This window comes from Puma concolor, chromosome E3, assembly GCF_028749965.1.
Source record: "Puma concolor isolate L17-30 chromosome E3, mPumCon1.1.hap2, whole genome shotgun sequence".
Classification (NCBI taxonomy): Eukaryota; Metazoa; Chordata; class Mammalia; order Carnivora; family Felidae; genus Puma; species Puma concolor.
In genome coordinates, this window is record NC_141682.1 from 22,685,017 (window position 1) to 22,708,836 (window position 23,820).

Here is a 23,820-nt window from a genome sequence, read left to right on the forward strand (position 1 = left end):
TCTCACGTGGAAACCTGGACTTCCAGCTTCTTCTCAAATCTTGCAAGACCTAGCGAAGCCTGGCATCGCGCCCTCGTGCGAGTACACGTTGTCGTAGCTGCAGCTGCGTAGGTGCTGTCTCGTCTGGGTGGGGCATCGACCGTCCAGTGTGCCCGGGTCCCTCCCTGGCTTGTCCTGCTGTGGTACGTTCCTTGCGGACCCCTCCCTGCTCACAGGTCTCTATCGACCTTCTCCAGGAGCAGCAGAGTCTCTACCTCGCGAGGTAGCCCGTTCCGTTAGGGGCAACGTGAGTCCGAGGCATCTCTGCCCGTGAGTCCCAGGGGAGTCCTCTGCTGCCACGACGCATCTGTCTCCCTTACGCGAGACGGCCCTTTCTGTGTTCGGCGTCGCAAACCGTGTCCTCGCTCTATCAGCGGTAACATTCTCCCCCCCCACCCCCCCACCTATTCCACGCCCTGACTTCCTCCGCCTTTTCCAGGGGAGGTGGCTGTGCTTGGTTCGCTTCAGACTGAGTGGATCCCGTCCAGCCTCTGCATAGAGCAGAGGAGGAGAGGAATGTGTTCTCCCCACGACCTCTGAATCCGAGCTTCCGTGGCCTGGTCATCCACTGTATTTACCTACTGTGAAATCAAACAGGGTTGTTTATAGGTGAGTGAAGAAAGCCCGTGTTTCACTGAGCCAAAATGAACCCTAAACAGATGTGCTCACGTGTGGCCTTATGGCGTTGGTTTTACACGTGAAGGCAGCATGTCATTCTAAGAGGAAACGATGTCTGTGGTCGTGGTTCCCAGTGTGTCGGCGGCAGCCCCCTGCCCCCGAGATTGGACATGGGTATATTGCGTAGGGTCCCAGAGTCAGTATGCACACCAGGCAGTCTTGTCGGACTGGAGATGTTTGGCCTTTATGATTCTGTTTCTGTTCCTCAAATGTAGGCAGATGCCATCGTAATCAATCAAGTGTAGATCCGTGTACAAATATTATTACACTCCTACCTGCCGTGTGTGTCTAGTGTCTTAAACGTGGATGTGAAAAGTACAGCAGGCCCACGGTCATTTTCCAAAACCCTAGGGGCCAGATGAGTTTTGGAATTCAGACGTTTTCAGATTTTATTGTATTTTTTTTTAAATTTCTTATTCTTTTTTTTACGTTTATTGAGTTTTGAGACAGAGAGAGACAGAGCATGAACGGGGGAGGGTCAGAGAGAGGGAGACACAGAATCTGAAACGGGCTCCAGGCTCTGAGCCGTCAGCACAGGGCCCATCGCCGGGCTCGAACTCGCGGGACCGCGAGATCGTGACCCGAGCCGAAGTGGGACGCCCAACCGACTGAGCCAGCCAGGTGCCCCATAAGTAGCCACTGTTTTCCGTTATAGTTCTATCCGTATAAACCCTGCTACCCTTAAAACACCTGGGATCCCAACAGATTTAAAGACGGTAAATCGTTTGCTGTTTCTTCTAGATTTGGCTAATAGGTTCTGTTCAGCGCCGATTTCAATGTCCTCTCGGCCAGCTTTCCCTTGACCTTGAAGGGGACATGTTTTACCTTGTTATGCACAGGGCACCCAAACCCTTCTGCTATCACATGTCATCTTTGCAGGCGGGACCTTAACTTACCGGGAGCACAGGTATGACCTCGCATGTCCGACATCCTACCGTGAGGACATTTGTTGGACACGTTTGTTGAGGACGTACAAGTCTCAAATCTTTCCGTATTTTGGGGGTTCTGGAGGCAACATATTCCTTGTTGATAAATTTTACTTCAGCCCATTTATGCTGTTACTTGTAAACCAGACCACACTGAGCGGGCCTCCACCCAAACAAAGCGGTTGGAGAATACTCTCCTCCCATAGAGACAAATGTACGTGTATGTCTTCCTTTGGCCACAGCCTCCAAGCCCACCAATGTCCACCCTGGTCAGAAGTAACCACTGTTTTGGGGTGCCTTGGTGGCTCGGTCAGTGTAAGCATCTGACTTTGGCTCAGGTTGTGGTCTCGTGCCTTGTGATCTTGTGGCTCGTGACCTCTCAGCTCTTGAGTTCAAGCCCCGCCTCTGTCAGCGCAGAACCTGCTTCAGGTCCTCTTTCTCCCTCTCTGTCTCTCTCTCTCTCTGCCCCTCCCCCATTTTCACTCTCAAAGAAGAAAAATAAACATAAAAATTACTGCAAACAAAAGAAACAGCCACTGTTTTTTTTTAATTAAAAAAAAATTTTTTTTAACGTATATTCATATTTGAGAGACAGAGACGGAGCATGGGCGGGGAAGGGGCAGAGAGAGAGAGGGAGACACAGGATCTGAAGCAGGCTCCAGGCTTCCAGCTGTCTGCACGGAGCCCGACGCGGGGCTCAAACTCACAAACTGCGAGATCATGACCTGAGCCGAAGTTGGACGCTCAGCCGACGGAGCCACCCAGGCGCCCCTAAATTTTTTTTTATGTTTATTCATTTTGAAAGACAGCACAAGCAGGGGTGGGGCGGAGAGAGAGGGGGACACAGAATCCGATGCAGGCTCCAGGCTCCAGGCTCCGAGCCGTCAGCACAGAGCCCAGCGCGGAGCTAAAACTCAGGAACCGCGAGATCACGAACCGCCGCTCCCTCCCACCGGTGCTCGGCCTAGCCGGGGCCGGGCGTCGGGACCCGCGGTGGCGCCGGGACGTGGGGCTCTGCGCGCTCAGCGGAGTGGCCCGGGTTGGTGTGTGTGGGGGGGTGGTGGTGGGCGGAGGGGGCTCGGGCGGTGGGGGCCAGGACGCGCCCGAGACCGGCGCTGCTCTGCCAGCCCGGCCCCGCGCGGCCCCCGGCGGGCGGCGCCGCTGGAAGTGACGCGGCGAGGGCTGGGCTCCGGCCCTGGAGCAGCAGCCCCCGCCGCCGCCGCCGCCACTGCCGCCACAGACGCCTCTCAGCCGCCGTAGCAGCCACAACCGCCGCCGCCGCCGCTCAACCGCCGCAGCAGCCGCAGTAGTAGCTGCAGCCAGTGCAGCTGCCGCCGCCACAGACGCCGCTCAGCCGCCGCAGCCGCTGCAGTAGCAGCCGCACCTGGTGCATCCGCCGCGGCCGCCGTCACCGCCACCGCCGAGGCCGCCGCTCAGCCGCCGCAGTAGCAGCCGCAGGAGGCGCAGCCGCTGCCGCCGTAGCAGCAGCAGCCACAGCAGCAGGCGCAGCCGGCGCAGCCCCCGCTGCCGCAGCAGCCGCAGGAACAGCCGCCGCCGCCGCCGCCGCCGCCGCTCAGCCCACGCAGCAGCCGCAGTAGCAGCCGCCACCGCCACAGCAGCAGCAGCCGCCGCCGCCTCCACCCGGAAGCGATGTAGCCGCTCCAGGCCCGAGCCCCGCGTGCCGCCGCTGCCCTTGAACCGCAAGAAGCAGCTCGCCAAGCAGACCGTGGGCAGGTGAGTGAGCCGTGGCGGGCCGGCTGGGAGCGCGCGGGCCGGGGACCGGGGGTCGGGGTAGTGTCCCGGGCCGGGGCGGGCCCGCTACGCCGCGGGCCCCCGCGCTCCGGCCCGGCCACCCGCTCCGCGGGCCTGCGGGCCAGGGACGAGGGCTGTGCGACGCCGCGGCCAGGCGGCCAGCTCGGGGCTGCCGCCCTAGCCCCCGGGAACAGCGGGGCGGGCTGGCCTCCCGGGACGCCCCCCGCGCAGGTCCCCGCCGCCCATTGTCCCGGCCCCGCTGAGCGTCGTCCTCTGGGGTCTGGACCCAAGCTTTCCCCGGGCCTCCCCCCCTCTTCCGGGGCTTTGCCTTGGGCGAAAACTCGGCTAACTGGTGTGCCGGAGGCCGGGCGGGCGCGGTGCTCTGGGGGGCGGCTTTCTCAGCCTTTCCGGTCGCCGGGCCGCTGCCGACCCGACCGTCCACCTCCAAGTGCCTGATGGCAGTAAATAAGGAAGGGGCGATCAGAGCCCATCGGAGCCGCTTCGGGAGACTCAGGACTCCCTTGGAGGGACTTTGGAGGGTGTGCCCTCTCCCAACCGTGGCCCCTATGGACCCGACTGCTCAAGTTCTTGACCTGTAGACATTTGGAAGCGGGAGGAAAGAATTGTGGAAAGGCCTTGGGCAAATGGAAAAACAAAAAGGGGAGGGGGCTTTCAAAACAGCTTTTCTCACCTTTGATTGGGGAGCAAATCCTTGTCCAGGTTTCTCTGGTATGGCTTCAATGCTTGACAGGAAACGATCGATGATGCAATGACAGAAGAGACCGGAGTTTGTAGTGGTTTTGAGAGCCTCTGGAGGTTGATTATGGTGTGCTGTGTCATCTGGGGTAAATCTTTCAAGGTCTTTCAGGGCAGTGAGCTGTCCTGTCCCCGCTGACTGTTTCTTCCGAGAAGGGCTATGAAAGTGTGACTTTTTCATCGCTTTTTCTTCTTCTTTGTTTTCAACAGTTGAGTAAAAGGGGGCGTTTGGTTTGGCCAGAGCACGTGGGGACACTCCTTTTCTGTGTGTGTCTGAAAACACTTTTGCCTCCCCTTGAGCTTTCTATATTTGCTTTTTACACTTTCGTTCCCCCCCTCCCCCAACGTTTTGCTTAGTTTTGTTCAATTTCGTTGTTCAACTCCAAGCCTCAGGGGGCCAGGCTATAGACCAGCTCAGGTCATGATCTCCTGGTTGTTGAGTTCGAGCCCTGCGTTGGGCTCTGCACATACAATGCTAAGCCTGCTTGGGATTCTCTCTCTCTGCATTCCCCCCACTCACGCACCCTCACTCTCAAAATAAATTAATAAACCTAACACCCCCCAAAAAAACAATTGCATTTGCAACAGCATCAAAACATAAAATACTAATTACATTGAACTAAAAACGAGATTCAAAACTTGTACACTAAAAGTATAAAACATTATTGAAAGAAATTAAACAAGATTTAAATAAACAGACTCATGGATTGGAAGACGATGTTGTTAAGATGGTAGCACTTCTCCAATTGATCTACAGCTTCAATGAAATCTTTATCAAAACCACAGCTGGCTTCTTAGCAGAAACTGACAGGCTGATGCTAAAATTCATATGGGAATTTATGGAACCCAAAATAGCCAAAGCAGATCTTTAAAGAGAAGGACAGAGTTGGAGAACTCACCCTTCCTGACTTAAAAACTTCTTAGAAAGCTACAGTGATCGAGATAGTGTGGTATTAGTGTAAGGAAAGACATGTTGATTAATGGGATAGAATTGAAAATCTAGAAATGTACCATCATATTTATAGCCAATTGATTTTCAACAAAGGCATCAAGACAACCCCATGGGAGAAAGAACAGTCTTTTCAACAGTGTGGGGACAACTGGATATTGCATGCAAAAGAATGAAGTTGAACTTCTGCCTCACACCATAGGTGAAAATTAACTCAAAATGGACCAAAGACCTAAATGTTAAGTGCTAAAACTATTAAATTTTTAGAAGAAAGCATAGATGTAAATCTCTGTGGCCTTGACACCAAAAACACAGCAGAAGGAAAAAAACAGGTAATTGACATTATCAAAATTTAAAAATTTTGTGCTTTGGGGTGCCTGGCTGGCTCAGTCAGTTAAGCATTTCTTGATTTCGGTTCAGGTCAGGATCCCACAGTTGGTGAGATCAAGCCCCACGTCAGGCTCTATGCTGACAGCATGGAGCCTGCTTGGGATTCTCTCCCTCTGTCTCTGCTCCTGCCCCCACTCATGCACTCTCTCTCTCTCTCTCTCTCTCAAAATAAGTAAACATTAAAAAATGTTTGTGCTTTAAAGGACATAGTTGAAAAGTGAAAAGACAACCCATAGAATGGGAGATAATTTTTGCAAATCATATTTCTGACAAGAAACGTGTACTAATATAGATACAGAACTCTTACAACTCAAAAACGCAAAAACAAATCACTCAATTTAAGAATGGGCCAAAGGGATGCCTGGGTGGCTCAGTCAGTTAAACGTCCAACTTTGGCTCAGGTCGTGATTTCACGGTTTGTGGGCTCACGCCCCACATCTGTCTCTGTGCTAACAGCTCAAAGCCTGGACCCTGCTTTAGCTTCTGTGTCTCTCTCTATCTCTGCCCCTCCCTGTCTCTCTCTGTCTCTGTCTCTCTCTCTCTCTCTGACTCTCTCAAAAATAAATAAAACATTTTTTAAAAAATGGAAAAAGTGGGCAAAAAACTCAGTCTAAGAAGATACACCCATGGCCAATAAACATGTGAAAAGATGTCAACATTGTTAGTCATCAGGGAAATGCAAATCCAACCCTCAACAGGATACCACTTTACACTTACTAGAATGGCTAAAATAAAAAAGACAGATGATAACAAGCATTGGAGAGGATAGGAGAAATAGGAATGGGATACGCTGTTGGTAGAAATGTAAAAGGGTGCAGCCACTTTGGAAAACAGCCTGGAAGTTCCTCAAAAAGTTAAACATCCAGTAATTTCACTCACAGGTATATACCCCCAAAGAATGAAAAACAGGTGTTCAAACAAAAACTTGTACATGAATGTTTGTAGCAGCAGTATTCGTCATAGAAAAAAAGGAAAAAAGTGCAATGTCCAGCGAATGGATGAAGAAGTGTGGTGTACTCATACAGTGGCTTAACTGGGAGTAAAAGAAATGAGGTACCGATGTGTGCTCCAGCATGGATGAACTGTGAGGACATGCTAAGTGGAGGAAGCTCATCTCGAAAGACCCCCTAATGTATGTATCATTCCACGTATATGAAATGTCCAGAAGAGGTAAAGCCGTGGAAAGAGAAAATAGATTAGTGGTTGCCTAGGGCTGTGGGCAGAAGTGGGATGGAGGAGGGGCAAGAGGGGTTGGGGGAGGTTGGGATGAAATAAGGAGTACGCCTAAGAGGATATAGAGTTTCTTGTTGGAGTGATGCAAATATCCTAAAATAGATTGTGGTGATAGTTGCTCAACTCTGCAGATATACTAAGAACTAGGTACATTTTAAATTGGTCAATTATATGGTATGTGAATTCTAGTTTCCATAAAGCTGTTGTAAAAATAACAGTGGTGAATCACTGATACCAGTGAAAATTAGAGTTGGCTAAGTAATTGTTAGTGTGGTTGTTGCACCTATAATAATTGAGAAAACTGTGTTTGGGGAAAAAATAGATTCTTTGTGCAACGATTATCAACATTTTGACAATCCTACTTTGTCTCCTAGCACATATTTGAACACCTTTGATAATCTGGGACCATATAAATTCTTTTACATATTTAGAATACATATTTAGCATTCTTTTCAGCTGTCCACAGATGAGGAGGAAAAACGCACTCTTCTTGTGACTTTCTCCTTTACTCTCACACAACTACCACACTCACAACACTTCTGACACCAGATGTGTTGTGTGCCCCTCCCGCGCCCCGGTACCAAGCAATTCTCCATGATACCAGCTGGGTATCTTACAATTCAATTCAATTCTGACCCTAACAGGAGTAGCACAGAACCCATAGGTTAAGGGCCCGGTCCCACGAGACTGCCCCCCCACTTCAGATGCCATTTCCAAGTGGTAGGTCCTCAGCTTACCCACAATTTCTGTTGACTTGGTTGCTAGTCAGAGGTTCCCATGACCACCACCACCCCCGTTTTGAATTCAGTTACTTGCTAGAACAGCTCATAGGACTGAGAGAAACACTGCTTTACATTGACAAAGATGATGTGTGATAGAGCATACAGAGGACTGTCCAGATGAAGAGATACATAGGGCAAGTTCTGGGAGGGTTCACCAACCCTGTTCACCAACGTGGAAGTTCTCCAAACCCTGTACTATTGGATTTTTATGGAGACTTCGTCACGTTGGCATGGACAACTGTTGACTCGTTTTCATCCCTCTTTCCTCTGTGGAGAATGGTCGGAGGGGCAAGGCACAGAGAGAGGTGGTAGGGCTGAAAATCCCAAGCTTCTAATCACGGTCTGTCTAGTAACCAGCCCCCATCCAGGGGCCACCCATTAGCCCGTCCAGAGTTTTCTCATTAGAACAAAAGGCACTGCTATCACCCAGGAAATTCCGGGGAATTTAGGAACTGTGTCAGGAACTGGGATCAAATCTCAAATATTGGAACAAAAGAAGCTCTTGGTGCTCTGATCGGTTAGGAAATGACAAGGCTTTTGGGAGTTCTGTGCAGGAACTGGGGGCAGAGACCGATGAACATATTTTCTATCATTTCATAACAATGCTTCTCATGGATTATTACTCACTGAAGATGGGAATTGTCTTGTTTACATGCTGAATTCTGTTATGACTCAGAAATGCTTTCAGATGCGAGTAACAAGAAACCCAACCACAGTGGTTTATACAAACACGAGGCTACCTGTTTCTTCATATGAGAAATCTGTGAGTAGGCAGCTGCTGACATTGGTTCAGATGCTCAACAATGTCAAGGCAGATGTTTCTGGCATTCTCTTGGCCTTTCTCAACATGAGCACTCAAGACAGGAAGAAGGAGGAAGAAGACCAGGCAGCACCAACATCAGAAAAACAAAAGCTTAAAAAAGAAAAAAAGAAAAAAGAAAAGACAAAAGGTTTCCTAGGAACCTCACCAACTTCCACTTACATCTGGGTCACATGGCCTCCTCTGGCTGGAAAGTGGATGATGAGAAGGCGAGGCAGGACATCAACTGACAATATCTGCTAGGATTCCAAAGTCTATGACAAATTTTGGTATATAGCAGGAGGTGTCTCCACAGTCCTTTATAAGTATCTGTTGAATGCATATGATAGAATGTTTATTCACAAATACTCAGTCCTCCTCCCTTGGGAGGTTAAGACATCCATGCTGTGTGGAACCTTGGCATCTGAACTTCCTTCAGCCAATGAAATGAACACAGAAGTGGCTTTAAGAGCCAGGTTCTCTTTCCTTTGCCCCTGTGATCATGGAAGCAGGTGTCAAAGTGGAGCCTCTATCCTCTCCAGTCCCTAAATGGATACGATGAGAAGAACACCCAGCTTACCCATGTGAGTTAAGGCACTGAGAATATTTAGTTGTTGATTGCAGCTTAACCTAACCCATCCTGACTGATACAATGTACGTACCCAGGCAAAGAAATCCACAACCGGTCCCCAAATTAAAATTTTACAAACTCTATTTCCTGATCACATTAATAGCAAGACTGTGCCTAAATGAAGATAGATGATAGCCATCTGGAAGTTAAACAAAATAAAAAATAGCTCCTCTGACAAAGTGGAAATCAATACTGAAAAGACAGACTAGACATTTAAGATGATGAGACCACTGTATGCAAATATATACGGGGATGGGACTAAAGTTATTCTTAGTAAAAATTCATCATCTAAAGCTGATACTGCTAACATAAATACGCTTAAACGTTGGAAGATTGAGAATAATTGGATGAAGAATTCAAACTAAGCTAGAAAATGAACAGCAAAATAAAAAGTGGTGGAAGAAATTAATAAAGATACGAGCCTACATTAATCACAAAGCAAAAAGTCTGTGGAATTGATTAATCAAACCAAGGACCAGAACTTTGGAAGGATAAATCAAGTAGACAAGTCTCTGGGAAATAGGATTCCCCTCAAAGCAGGTAGAAAGAGAGAGATACTCAATGTAAGGCATGAGAAACAGACAATATAAATTGGTACGCTGTTTCTGGTGGGCGGATTGACACAAGTGTGGAAACGTAAAATGTGCGTACCTTGAAAATTTGATGAATACGTAAGTGTTAGGTTGAACCGACTGAGGTTCTCAAATGTCGAAGTCTCATGGAGAAATACTACTTTCTTGTAAGAAGTTTGAAACCCCAGACTTGGCGAACAGGGGATAAATGGAACTCCCCTCTCCAGAAGCCTTCGGAGAGGGATGTGTCTCAGTCATTGACCTTGGCCCCACGATTCTATGAATCGGTCCTGTATACAAAGGACATGGTCCTAGGTAGCCAACTTCCCCTCTTCTCCTTCTGGAAAATTGTCCTGGATTGTTCTGGGCTCTAACAGCCAAAACCATCCCCAGGCTCCCAGAGCATCCCCAGACTCAGGGGGTGTTCACAGTGATGCCTCCTCCACTCACCGAACTGTCTTTATCTGATGCCTCCAGGGAAGCTCCTTGAGTCCACTTGTCCCTTGTCATGCTGTGAAGCAGGGCCTTTTTGAACTCAGGTTCACATCCCCTCCTCCTCCAGCATGTTGCCCTAGGCTTAAATCAGCGCTTCTGGCTGGAAGGCTGGGGCTCATTCTGAGCTCTGGATCTCACTCTGCCTTTAGCATCGCCGTCTCCCACCGGAAGATTTCTTTATGCCCAGAATCCTAGAATGCAAAGTGCAGATACGTCCAGGCTTCTGGCCGAGAGTAGACTGTGGCCATTGGGATTCGTGGCCAGAAATGAATGCCTGTTCATTCATTTATGCATGTTTACATTTATTGATGTACTCTAGTCACTCAAAAAAATATGTGTTTGCGCACCTAATTAGTGCTGGACATTTTTCTAGGCACTGACGATTCAGCGGTGAAAACAACAGAGGAAAATCCTTGCCCTCCTAGAGCTAAGATCCCAGTAAGGTGGATCAGCAGTAAACCAAATAAGTAGGTGAACTAAAGTGTGTGTCAGTAGTAAAGTCTATGGAGAACAATAAGACAGAGATGGAGGCTAGGGAGTATGTAAGGGGTAGAGGCCCCATTGAATGATGACATTTGGATAAAGGTATGAGGGAGTGAACCCCGCAGGTTTCCGGGAGAGTTCTGTTCCAGTAGAGGGGATGGCAAGTGAAAAGCCCTAAAGAGGAAGCATGTGAAGAATATCTGAGGTAGGAGGTCAGTAGTGCTGGAGCTGAACAAGCAAAGGGTGAACGCTAAGAGGCGAGGTTAGAGGGAACAGTGGGGGTGGAGGCTGTGGTCAGAACCCTGGCTTGCTTCTAAGTGAGCTGGGAGCCCCTGGAGGGTCCTCAGATGGAGAGGGACATGAAAGACCTCTTGCTGCTGTGCTGGAAGCAGACTGGAGTGAAGCTGGGATAAACACGGGTCAGTCAAGAGGCTTCTGTAATGATCTGGTGACAGGGGAGGGCGGTGTGCACCCGGGGGATGGCACGGAGGTGACACCATAGGCAGTGAGAAGGGGGTGTGTGAAGAAAGGTAACTGGAGTGGCTCCAACACCAGCCTTTCACACGCAGAGCCTGCACCCCGTCTAGGAATCCCAACAGGGTGACATGGTCTCTGGTAACTCCTCTTCAGCCGCCTTCTTCCTCTCTGAGGACCTGCGTGTGATCATGTCCAAAAGCTTGTTCCCCAGAACTCTGTGATTCTCCCTCCAGAGGGCTCTGTTCCTCGCTGTTGGATGAAAAATGCCTAGGATGAGAACACCAAGCGAGCATGGGCTCATCTGAATTCTGCCTCAGCCCCCTTGCTCTCTTCAGTGACAGGAAGAAAACACCATGTAAGCTGCTCAGTGAAAACACAGTATTTCATTAGGGCTGAGAGAGTTAGACAAGTAAACAATTAAGTGTTCTATTATGATCAGTCTTTAGCCATTTAAGCGTCAGTTCAAGAAGGAATCATTATAAAGGTCTAATAGAAATGAAAATAGAGGCAGGGTAGTTTTGTGTTACATTTCAACCATGGCCTCAGCCTTGCAGATCTAAAGTCGGTCTGACCATGGCAGAGAAAGGCTCCCAGCCACAAGGGGACTTACACAGACAGGAAGGAGGTGGAAGACAGGCATGTCTACCAACTGGCTGGGGTGGAAGCAGGAACCTTTCAGCTCAGAAGGTTTCATCCTGCACAACAGGAGCTTTTTCATTTTATTTTTAATGTCTGAGAAGCAACATGAGAATTCTGCCTGGGAGGCAGGCAGGAGAGGCAGCTTACAGGAAGCTTCTGGATGTCTTGTGAGATGCTGGATTGTAGAATAAATATGTCTAATAAAATCCCCCTGGTTACCCAGCTTGGAGGATTTGGAAATACCGTTAGACTGTTTCTTGAAGGAATTGCTTCACTGAAACTGGAAAAATACCTGCTCAGGACACCACAATCCCAGCAGAGGACTTTGGAATAAAGATACCGTTCATCACTGAGGTCTGAGTCTTTGCAGCCAAGACGCCGGCACATCCTTCTGGGGCTGTAGAGAGGCAAGCCCAGGTCACCTCTTCCTTGGATCCTCTCGATGTCTTGTTCCTCTCAAGGAGTTCCCGTCTCTTCTCCAGAATGTCCAGAATCCCAGGGGACTTCCAGAGTAGAGGGTGCTCCAGAGCCCAGGTTGCCCATTAGAGGAGTCCTGCACTGGGCAGAAATGGCCAGCCCCTAGAACTGCCATACTTCTCAGTCTTGGCCAAGGACCAACCCACAAAAAGTGTTACCTTGGTTCAAATCCAAGTACCTGGGAGGAGCTGCCAGATGGAGGCTGTCAGTGATTCATATTCTTGCCACGGCAGTTTGCTTCTTCTGAAGGGGAACTTGAGCGCTGTGTCTCTGGGTCTTCCACAAGCCCCCAAATCAAGCAGTAAATGTGAGAGAAGAGGCCAGGGAGGAAGAATTGCTTACCCTGGAGTAGGACCTTGGCCTGCCTCTAAAATGGGCCACACGGTTTAGATTTGGGACAAAAGCCTTTCGGTACAAAGTGTGATCTTGCCTACAGTATTCTTTCTCTTGAGAACCCACGGTGACATGTAGCAGATGAATGAGAAGCCAGAGGCCCTGGCTTCTGGCCAGACTCAGCGTGGCTACTCCGTTTGAGGTGAATCAAATTCATTTTTTCCCCCCATCGGCAAACTTTTAGTTATAGGTTGGCTTCCCATGTGGCTTTCTCTACAGTAAAGATGCTGCTGGCCATTGGGCTTGAATGAACAATTGTATTTCTCATTGTAAATGAATGCTTTGAAATTACACCTTCCATACCAGCCTTTACTTCGGTAAGTCCACCTCAGAAACGGGTCCCGTGTCAGAGTCTGGACGGTATTTCAGCCCAATAAACTGAGAACCGTATTGTGAACAGAAAAAGCAAATGCCACCCTAGAAGGCTTTTGGGAACTTAGTAAGGCCACCTTCCTTAGAAATTCCCCTAACCCGTCAAGCTCTTCTTTGGACCTTCTGTATTACAAATGTTTGAGAAGGTTCTCTGGGTGGATGACAATCAACAGATCCTGTGAAGTGTAAAAGGCCCCATCGTTCGTCAACATCTGTGTTACCGCGAGGTCAGTGCAGAGAGTCCAGGGTACAGGTGGGTACACTGGGGGTAGAGAAAAAGAAAACTCTGGAAGGCGCACAGGTTAGCATGAAACTTATTTCTGTGCTGAGGTCCAAGACAGCTGTCATGTGTGGAAAGCCCCATCAGAAACATCGTGACCATGAAGTTTTCGCACACGTGCAATAACCGGAAGAGCTGTTGATGATGAAGATTAACCAAAACAGCATCCTCAAGGACAGCAAAAGCTATGATTCACCAGATATTTGGGACAACAGAGCAAGTTGCAAATAGATGTGTTTTATCTTGGAAAAGGGGAGATTTAAAGAATTTGATAGCATTTCTAAAAGTTATTTTTTTTCATTTCAACATTTTATTTATTTATTTATTTATTTATTTATTTATTTATTTGAGAGACAGACCGTGAGTAGAGGATAGGCAGAGAGCGAGGGAGACACAGAATCCAAAGCAGGCTTCAGGCTCTGGGCTGTCAGCACAGAGCCTGATGTGGGGCTCAAACCCATCCACATTGAGATCATGACCTGAGCCGAAGTCAGACGCTCAGCTGACAGCCACCCATGTGTCCTGATAGCATTTTTTTTTTTTAATGAGGAGCGTTCCTTTGAAAATCCTGTTTCTAGCTTCTCTTCTAATCTAGGGCTTGAGCAGCATCTGTCTTCTTTAAATGGGGCCTAGGGCTTCATTCACAGGGGGCCACCCAGCCAGCTGCCCTTGTTTATATCCCCAGTCTGGCTGGTTCCTTCTGCATTTATAACTCTCTGTTTCACAGAGAACAGAGCAGCAGGACAGAAGTGGGTGTCTTCCTGTGTCTTCCCCGGGTCCCCACGGCCTAGGATAGATCACAGGTACTGGCTTGTGGAGGGCCAACCTGGAGCCTCAGGGCAACAGGGTCCTTCCACCCTTAGGGGGAGCAGAGCAGTGCTTGCAGTGCCATGACCCAAGCCAGGGGCCACGCAAGGCCACAGGAGGTGGCACCTTCCTGAGGAGTAGAGTGACCCCACCAGCTTTGCAGAACGTTCCATCATCTTGCTAGGCATGAAGAGGCTGGCCACTGGTACGTGTGGCTCTGAGGCGGGGGAATGGATGAAGGTGCACGTGGGGTCGGCGTGTGGAGGCCCTTTGCCTGGGTGGTCTCGGGCGAGTGGTGTGCGTGCCGAGGGAGAGGGGCTTTGTATCTGCTGGCATCAGAGCAAGTACGTACATCATGTCTGTGTGACTGTGACAGAGGAGGAGCCTATGTCTTGAACAGAGGGCATGAAATGTGTGTACAGCATGTGAATAAATGTGCTTAATGGTTATCATCACACAGCTCTTTTCTCAGCATATTGTTTGTTTAATTGATAGCAGTTCTCCCTCCTCCAGGATAATTCATTCGGGTTTAACATGGAGAACAGAACTCAACCGTCCATCCTCACTTCACAGGGTGTTTGAGACTGATCTCCTGGTCCTGGTTTGCCTGTCTGGTTAGTTGGTTAGCTAGCTGGCTGAGCGGTCACACTTTTAAGTATCCCGAGTGGGTTTCCTGTCTTTTCTGAGCCACATCTTTGGCTTGTTGTGTGACGTCACCAAATCCCCGTGCTCTGTGTCAGCTCATTGCTGCAGAATTCTTTCTTCCCTTGTTTCTTTTTTTCAACTTTAATGAGTTTAAGTTATTTCAGAACGTATTAAGATTATTCTCTCCCTTGTGTTGGATATTTGAGGGGATGCGAGTAAACCGAACATTTATCAGTCCTCTCTTCTCTTAATTGAACAGGGGCTGACTGCTGCGAGGCTTGGTATTCTGCCCAAAGATGTCCCTGAACATCCACAGCTGGGCTTCTGTCAGCTCTGGAAACAACAAGGACAGGCCAGGGCGAAGGTGCTTCGGCATTTAGAGCTGGAGCCTCTCGGCGCGTGAACAAAGCCTGTTTGAGGCACCCCGTTTGAAGCCCTACTGAATCCATGATGGCCGAGTCCTACCTTAATTGGCAACCATCTGCCTCCTACGGCAGTTCACAGGGAGCTCATGCCAGCATTTAGGCAGCTCCCTGTTTTGCAAATGATTTGTGATTCATAATGAACAAAAGATTGCTCTTCAGGTGACCTGTCAGGGTAAGCCTGATTCGGGGATGGGGTCCACAGGAACCTGTCCTCCGTGTTCTGAGGGGTAGTAGAGATCGGAGGGGCCACAGTAGTGCAGGGGTGGTACCGCTCAGGCTTGCTGCTAGCTTATTATAATGCCTTTGAGTGGATTTGCAAGATGTGCCCCCTCTGGGTAGACACAACCCCATGGCCACACAGCTTGGCAATGGGAGGGCTCCTTCTTGGAGGAAAATGTGTCTCTTTCCCCTGGCACATTCAGCCCTGAACCAGGGAATGTGCTTTGGTAAGGAAAGCGTAGACTGTACTTAAGGCCCCACTTGACCCCTGGTGCTTTAGGGGTAGCTTTAGCGCAGAGCCAGGTGCTTTAGGGCAGAGCCCTGAAGCAGATGCCCCTCCTTCTCTAGTGGCAACTGGGCGAGCCTTTCCAGTGCCGGTTCTTTCCACCTTGAGAGTGTTAAAGACAAGACCGCATACCCAAAATGGAGTCGCTTATGCTAAGTCCCACTCCACCAAACTAAGGCTTAACTTAATTACAGTTTTGGCTCTCCCAGACAGGGAACCTTAAACCCTTGACTAGCCTGATCATCATGAGTCAGGTCACCTGCATGATAAGCCCCTTACATCCCCTAAAGGAAAGGAACCTTGCAATAACCAACCCACCTTTCTTTTACTTCCTTCTTCCTGCTCCCTCCTGCCTATAGACCTGAGCTCTTTTTCGGACGCTCAACCGACTGAGCCACCCAGGTGCCCCATAAGGAGCCAGTGTTTTCAGTTTGGTGAATACCTCTGCAGTCATTAAAAGACAGTCTTTTCAAATATTAAGAATATTTTTATTTAACTTAAACCAAAACCATCAATCTCGTACATCTCGCAAAAGGCCATTTTGCGATAAGGTACACACGCATAGTGACTTGGTTTCTTTCGAGTACTGTCTCCTCTCTGGCTTAAGAATCCTGTATTGCTTTGAAAGGTCTTTGGCCAGGTCAGTCCTCTTCCCGGGTGACAGTATTAATGGTGTTGTACGTGGGTAAAGTGTCAGTCACAGCATTTAGAAGAGGATGCCCACCGCCATCCGTTTCCGGTCCGGGTGGGTTGATAAGAGACACAGCAGTGGCCGTGGCTTGGGAAATCCCATCTGTGTTTCTGGGTGTGGATCCAAGGGTAGTTTTAAGACATGGTGGTACTTTTTCTAAAGCCAGCGCTCAGCCTCCTGCTGAGTCTGGAGGCTTCATGTCATGAGCAGGGAGCTTGGGCGGTGGAAAAGCTAATTGAGGTTCGGTTTTTAGAAATTTTACCAAAAGTCCTGGAAAAGAGTTCCCGGGCATGGATCGGTGATTCGGTTTCCCGGGTGCGTTGGGGGCACCTTTGGGTCCAAACCACCCAGTCATCCATCCGGTGACACCACCTTGTTCCTCATTTCTTCCTCTTTGATACCCAGGCTGCATCCCATCAGCCATCAAGCTTCACGACGTCCGTGTTCCTGTGCTTGAACATATCCAGTTAAGAGTTTCCTTATCAGGATTCTATCCACCTCTCGGCGTCAGTGAGTTCATTAATTTCTTGCGCGCATCATCCGGTATTTCCTGTTGGACCTCATTTTGCGTTTTGAATTCTTCAATTTGGTCTTCCTTGGGATCCAAGACAGCATCCGCTTCGGTGAATTGTCCCTGCAGTGACATCAGTTTTCCTTGTAGGGTGTCCGCTTTTTCCATCCATTCGGCTGCTTCCAGCTTTAGCTTAGCTAGTGCTCCAGCGTGCTGCTTTTTTCTTGTTCCTGGGAGGCAGAAAGCCAGAATACGCTTTCGTCTTTCTGCCTGGTGACCACGTGTAATTGCTCCTGCGGTGACGCTGTCTGCGGACTGGCTCGATGGCTCGCATTGTCCATGGCGTTGGAAGACACAACTAGCTTCTCCTCCAATACCGTGGTCTTCTTTCTTGGTTTAGCCCCTCCGTGTTCTGCGGCCAAAGCACCGCGCTGACGAGAATCTTCGGATCCCAAAGCGTGGCGCTGTGATCTCTCCAGCTCCTGCTTTGGGTGTCATTCTTTTTCACGTGGATGTTGCATCTCATTCTGGAGGGCACAGGTTTCCATTTCTTTGTTCCGGGGCCCACATGACTTCATCTGTCTTCCCGCCGGCACATCGCTGTCTTGTCCTGAATTGCTGTAACTGCATTTACAAGCTGATGTAATTCCCCGGTCTTGCCCTGTTCTTTGTCTTTCAGTAGCCCTTTCAAAGCAAGCACCTTCTCTTTCGTTGGAGCACGCTAGGATTCTTCCTCTCTCTGCACCATTAAAAGCTGCGTGTTTGTCTCTGGTAGTGCTTGATTTTGTGTCTCCCGTTCTCTAGACGTTTCCACTCTTGTTTCATTGTCCTGTTTTAGTTTACACACGTCCATTTCAAAATTTGATAGTCTCTCCTTCAGATTTGTTACTGCCTGCCTCACAAGTTCCTTTTCACCCACTTCGCCGGCGAAATTCTCGTTCAGGGGAAGCAGTTCATCACGTTTTCTGCTTTGGGAAAACAGGAGCTGTTTTTCCTGAAGTCAGTTTGGTAAAACATCTCGCTCCTCCTTGAGCTGCTTGATCTCCGAATCGGGGTGTTCGTGTTGTTTTCTTTCCAGTTCTGAAGGGGCAGCAGTCGAAGCAGACAATCTCTGGTTATCGTCCTGGAGGGTTCTCAGTGTGGCATCTTTTTTCCTGCATTGACTTTCTGAGCTCCTCTACCTCTTAATGGAGCAATCGAGAAGACTCACTCGATACACCAGACTTAATTGCCTTGAGAGAGCCTGCTGACTCGGATGATTCGGTGGAGGGCTGGAACGAAATGATGGCGAATTTCCCTAAAAGCAGATCCTTGCCATTGCAGAGCTCCGCGGTGCTAAGCTGCGTTTGTGTCAGTCCTGTCTCTGATTTTTTTTTAGTTTGATTTCGTTTCCTTCGTGACTCTGGACCAGGCCAATACAGGTCATCTGTAGTTTAGGATTATTGTCACGGTGAGTTTGGCAAAATTGCCAATAAAGCCTGACGTTCCTGCCTTAATGCGTCCACTCCGGTGTCTTTTTCTTGAATAACGTGTGACGAATTCTGAATCGTTTCTCTAAACACGTCCTGGTCGCTAGACTCGATTCTAGTGAAGATTTTCATCTTACAGCTTCGTGAGATACGCTTCTTTGGCAACCATTCCATCTGTCATTTTGTGGTACTCTCTGTTCAGATTGCTGTTTTCCCTAGTTCTCCTGCAAGGCAGCTAATACTTGTTCTCTTTCCAAAGCATATCTTCCAATTGCTGCAGAAGGTTTGCCACATTCTGGTTGTAGGAAGCCACAGACGTCCTGCTGGGGCGGTCCTCTATCTCCAAATCTTTTTGCCGGATAATCTGAGTTAGTTTACCAGTCTCATCTTTGGATGGGTGATCAGTCCGTTCAGTTAATCAGATGTTCTTTTCAGTGAGGAGTTTATTCTCCAGTTCTTTTTTTTTTTTTTTTTAAATGTTTTATTTATTTTTAATCTCCAATTCTTGTCCTTTTGTTCCTTTTACTTAATCTTTCAGTTTCAGCTTTAGATACATCACGCTTTTCACTGACGTTTTTCTACAGGAAGATGCTGAATCGTTGTTACTTGAAACACATCAGGATGTGTTGTAGGAATGTGCTGGGTTTTTGAAGGATCTGGGTGTTCATTTCCTCTATTGTGTTCTGCAAAATCTTAATCTCCTCATCTTTCGCTGAAAGGAGCTGAGCGTGTTTAATGGTCATTTGCTCATGCTGGTGTGTGAGATCCTCTGCCCTCCGTTTCTGGTCTTGTAAAAAACGAAGCCACTGTAGCTTACCCTGGCGTTGATCCTCAATGATCTTTTGTTGTTGTTTGATTTCGTCTACCAGACAAACTCTTTCTACATTCAGCTGATACACCTCGCATTCTAGTTCTGTGATACGGTCTTGCGTTTGCTGGTCGACCACAGGTACAGATTGGCTGTGTTCTCTCAGACACTCCAGTTCGTCTTGCAGAAATTCATTCTCTTCTCTCGTGGATGCAAGACGAACGTCTTGCTCCTCCACGGTTTGCTGTAAAATTTCATTTTCTCTTAAGACTTGGACGTACTTCTCTAATAGCTCCTGGAGCTCTGGCCTTCTTTCAAGTTTTTCGATACAGATTTCTTTCTCTTTAATAAGTTGTGTCAATCGCTTATGCTCCTCCAGAGCAGAGGAGAGCATTGCCTTAGTTTCTCTATGGTCGGCATCCATCTGCTCAACACTCTTTTTGAGTTGTAGTATTTCATCATCTTTGTCTTGACTGCGTTGAATTAAACACTCCTGCTCTAACTGGGAGGAGGATTTAGACAAGTGATACGTGTTGGTCGGTTCTTTACTAGCTTGCTCATACCTGGCTGTTTTCTCCAACACCTTCTTTTCAGCCCGGCACAATTTTACGATTAACTGTCCTTTTTCTATTTTTAAGTCCCGCGTGATAGATTTTGTTTCCAGAGAATTCTTATGGTTACAGACAGTAGTTTCTTCCAGCCGACGTCTTACGTCTTCAGGCTCCAAACCCAGCTTTCCATTTTCCACCTTGAGATTGCAAGCAGCTTTCTTTAAATGGCCATTCGGCTCTTCCATTTCTGAAAGGCTTTGCTGCAACTTTCTGACTGTCGTTTCCCTCCCTGGAAGCGAGTCGTCGTCAACAGTGTTGTCAGAGTCTTGATTAAGAGACTGTGCTGGCTCCTTCTCAGCTCTAGCAGATTCCTCCTCGTCTTGTTTAATATGTTCCTTAAGTTCAGCGTTCTCCTTTGGGATATTTACATTATGCGTTTGCGACGGATCTGACCGATGCGGATCATTAACAGCCAGTTGACTTTGAGGTGATTCTTCGTTTTGCGCATCTGACTCTTTAGCTCTGTCCGTTTGCTCATCCTCAAATGGACAAGCTCTCTTTTCATCATTGAGATCGTGTTCCACTTTGCCGTTGATGCCGTTGCCTTCACTTTGTGGTTCTGATGGCTGACCTCTCATCAAAACCCTGGGCTGTGTAGTTTGTTTCTGTCCATCGAACTCCCCCAGCTCTGCTGTTGGGAGTTCCTTCTCGGTCCTACCCTGAGTGGATTTTTGTCCGTCGGCCTCCAAGGCACATCTTAAATGCTCTCCTTCTGAATCCAAATTCACACCTCCTGGAGCCGTACGTTCAATCACTTCCTGCTCATGGCTCACTTTCCAAAGTGCCGGTTGAAGTGCTTCCCGTCCTTGACCTAATGAGTTTTCTTGTTCTAAAACGTAGACTCGCTCTTCAAGTTTCAGATCGTCTCCAATGAGATCGTCACCCTGGGTTGAGCTACACCGTGGCGTCATCTCCTTTTCCGCATCGGACGGCACTTGCCGCAGTCCAGACACTTCTTCCACCGCTGTACTCTCGGAAAGAACTCTTTCCTTTTCCGTCACTGTATCACTTTGCCTCAAAACGGAAGGCTGCGATTCACATTCTTCAATCCTCTCTTTCTTTTCCTCATGTATCCGGTCCCATTCTCTCCTTAAAGCGTCTCTCTCACTTTCTACCGAAGATAATTTGCTATTGATGTACTTGACGGTGTCCTCAAGTTCTTCAATTTTCCTGGTAGACTCCACTTTTTCAGTCTGTAGCACTTGAATGGTGTTTTGCAGATGCTCAATGACAGACTCCTCAGCTGCTCTGAGTCCAGAGTCGTCCTTCTCTAACAGATTTTCCAGTTCTTTGATTCTTTTTTCATAGCCTTTTGACTTTTGACGGTACCTGCGACGTATTTCTGCCAGTGTCTGTTGATAGACGTTCTGCAGTACTGCCTTTTCAAGTTGATGGTCATCAATTGCCTCATTTCGATTCTGTTCAAGTTCCCTGATGGTAACCTGCAGTTTGTAGATCTCATTCTGCTCGGCGCTGTTCGCTCCCGGTGCTGAAGTCTGGGACAAATGCTTCCAATGGCTAACTTCAGCCTCCAGTCTTAAAACTTCATTTGACAGTCTGCTTATGTCTTGTTGTGACCAAATGAGGTCAGCAAAGTCCAGGTCATCCCCCGGGGAAGCTGAAGCAAAGTAGTTGATACCGTAACCCACGGAAGGTGACGCTGTGGTTGACCGAAGGGCTGATTGGAGCTCCAGCAACTGGTTCTTGAGCCCTATCTGTCTCACTTTAAGAAGTTTCATTTCTACCTCTTTCTGTTGTAGCTGATGTCGGTAGCTAAGAGTCTGCCGCTTTATCTGAAGCTCCGAGGCTTCGTACTTCTCTTCCAGATGACTACAAAGACTTTTAAGTCTCTGATTCTCCGATCTTAAGGTTTCCCGACTCACTTCACTCTCTTTTCGGTCAGAGTCAGGTCCTTCTCCCACCTTTTCGGTTCCCTCCACCCACACATCTTTGATGACCTCCGAGATGTGGTCAGTGAAGGAAGCCACACTGCCACCCACTTGCTCTAGGGAATGGCCCTGGCCACCAAACGAAAAGGACATCGCTGCGGGTCACAGAACTGACCTGGTCCGCTCGGCAAAAAGCGTCCAGCGCAGTCGGACAGTCCCGCCAACTGTCTCCAGAGGGAGGCCTGCGCGAGGCTACCGATGACATCACAATCGGGCGTTTCTAGGCAACGCCAGCCACACCGCACGCGGGGCTGCTAGGGTCCGCGCGACCCCTGCCCACGACCTCCCACCCCTTACCCTCCCCCCACTGCCCCGCGGCCATCCCTGGCGGTCCCCAGGTGCCTGTGAGCACCTGCGGGGGAAAATGCGTCTCGCCCTGGACTTTCCCGGGAAGTCCAATCAAAGCACACAGCGCTCTGCAGCTTGTGGTTTCCAGGTAACAATTTCTTGTAATTGACATGAAATGTGCACAGTGTTAGCACCCATCCACCTAGGAGGTAGAAACAGGTCTACACCCGCGCGTCGGCACAGTCCTAAAGGGGGCATCCGGAGGCTCCCGCCTACCCCAACCCCTCGCGTCTCCCACCATCGCCCCCCCAGCCCCCCTCGCGGGTCCAGCCCCGTGCCCAGAGCGCCCCAAGCCCGGGTGTGGCTGTTCCCGGCCGCCAGGATCGCGGGGTCACGCCCCTGGCGCCTGCTGCCCCCTCCCACCGGTGCCCCGCCTAGCAGGGGCCGGGAATCGGGACCCAGGCGGCGCCTGGACTGGGGGCTCCGTGCGCTCTGCGGGGCAGCCCGGGTGGAGGGGGCGGCGGGGGCTCGGGCGGCGGGGCCAGGCCGCGCGCGGCGCCGGAGCCGGGCAGAGGGCGGCACTGGAAGTCACGCGGCGAGGGCGGGGCTCCGGCCCGGGAGCCGCCACCGCCGCCACCGCTCAGCCGCCGCCTCAGACGCCGCTCAGCCACCATAGCAGCTGCCGCCGCCGCCTCTCAGCCGCCGCAGCAGCCGCAGTCGGCGCAGCAGCAGCTCAGCCGCCGCAGCCGCCACAGTGGCACCCGCAACCGGCGCCGCTCAGCTGCCACCGCAGCCGCAGTAGCAGCCGCAGCCGGCGCAGCAGCAGGCGCTGCAGCAACCGCCGCTCAGCCGCCGTAGCCGCCGCAGTAGCACCCGCAGTTGGCGCAGCCGCCGCCGCAGTAGTAGCCACAGCCGGAGCAGCGGCCGCCGCCACAGTCGCCGCCGCAGCCACCGCTGCAGTCGCTGCCGCCGCCACCGCTCAGCCGCCGCCTCAGAGGCCGCTCAGCCGCCATAGCAGCCGCCGCCGCCTCTCAGCCGCCGCAGCAGCCGCAGTCGCAGCCAGAGTCGCTGCCGCAGTCGGCGCAGCAGCAGCTCAGCCGCCGCAGCCGCCACAGTAGCACCCGCAACCGGCGCAGCCGCTCAGCCGCCACCGCAGCCGCAGTAGCAGCCGCAGCCGGCGCAGCAGCAGGCGCAGCAGCAATCGCCGCTCAGCCGCCATAGCCGCCGCAGTAGCAGCTGCAGCCGGCGCAGCCGCCGCAGCTCAGCCGCCGCAGCAGCTGCAGTAGCAGCCGCAGGCAGCACAGCCGCTGCCGCTCAGCCGTCGCGGCAGCCGGCGCAGCAGCAGCCGCCGCTCAGCCGCCGCAGTAGCAGCCGCAGCCGGCGCCGCCACAGCCGCCGCTCAGCCCCCACAGCAGCCGCAGTAGCAGCCACAGCCGGCGCAGCCGCTGCCGCTCAGTCGCTGCAGCCGCCGCAGTAGCAGCCGCAGCCCGCGCAGCCGCCGCCGCTCAGCCGCCGCAGCCGCCGCATTAGCAGCCACAGCCGGAGCAGCCGCCACCGCCGCAGTCGCCGCCGCAGCCACCGCTGCAGTCGCCGCTGCGGCCACCGCTCAGCCGCCGCCTCAGACGCAGCTCAGCCGCCATAGCAGCTGCCGCCGCCGCCTCTCACCCGCCGCAGCAGCCGCAGTCGGCGCAGCAGCAGCTCAGCTGCCGCAGCGGGGGCCAGGCCGCGCGCCGCGCCCGAGCCTGGCGATCGTCTGTCTGCCAGCTCGGCTCCGCGCGGCCCCAGCGGGAGGCGCCCCTAGAAGTGACCAGGCGAGGGCGGGGCTCCGGCCCGGGGGCAGCAGCCGCCGCTGCCGCTGCTCAGTCCCCGCAAGAGCTGCAGTAGCAGCCGCTGCCGCCACAGCGGCAGCAGCCGCCGCCGCCGCAGTAGCAGCAGCGGCCACAGCAGCAGCCACAGAAGCAGGCGCAGCAGCCGCCACCGCCGCAGCA

At 50.9% G+C, this 23,820-nt stretch overlaps 2 long non-coding RNA genes across 2 annotated transcripts in view; both read left to right on the forward strand.

Moving 5' to 3' along the window:
* The window catches only part of LOC147573055 (uncharacterized), a 176,743-nt gene that overhangs the window by 62,084 nt on the left and 90,839 nt on the right, over nucleotides 1-23,820 (forward strand). The gene's annotated exons all lie outside the window — the stretch shown is intronic.
* Nucleotides 682-15,163, forward strand: LOC147573057 (uncharacterized). The gene is made up of 2 exons (XR_015245647.1): nucleotides 682-3,377; nucleotides 14,835-15,163. It is a non-coding gene; the product is annotated as an uncharacterized LOC147573057 (long non-coding RNA).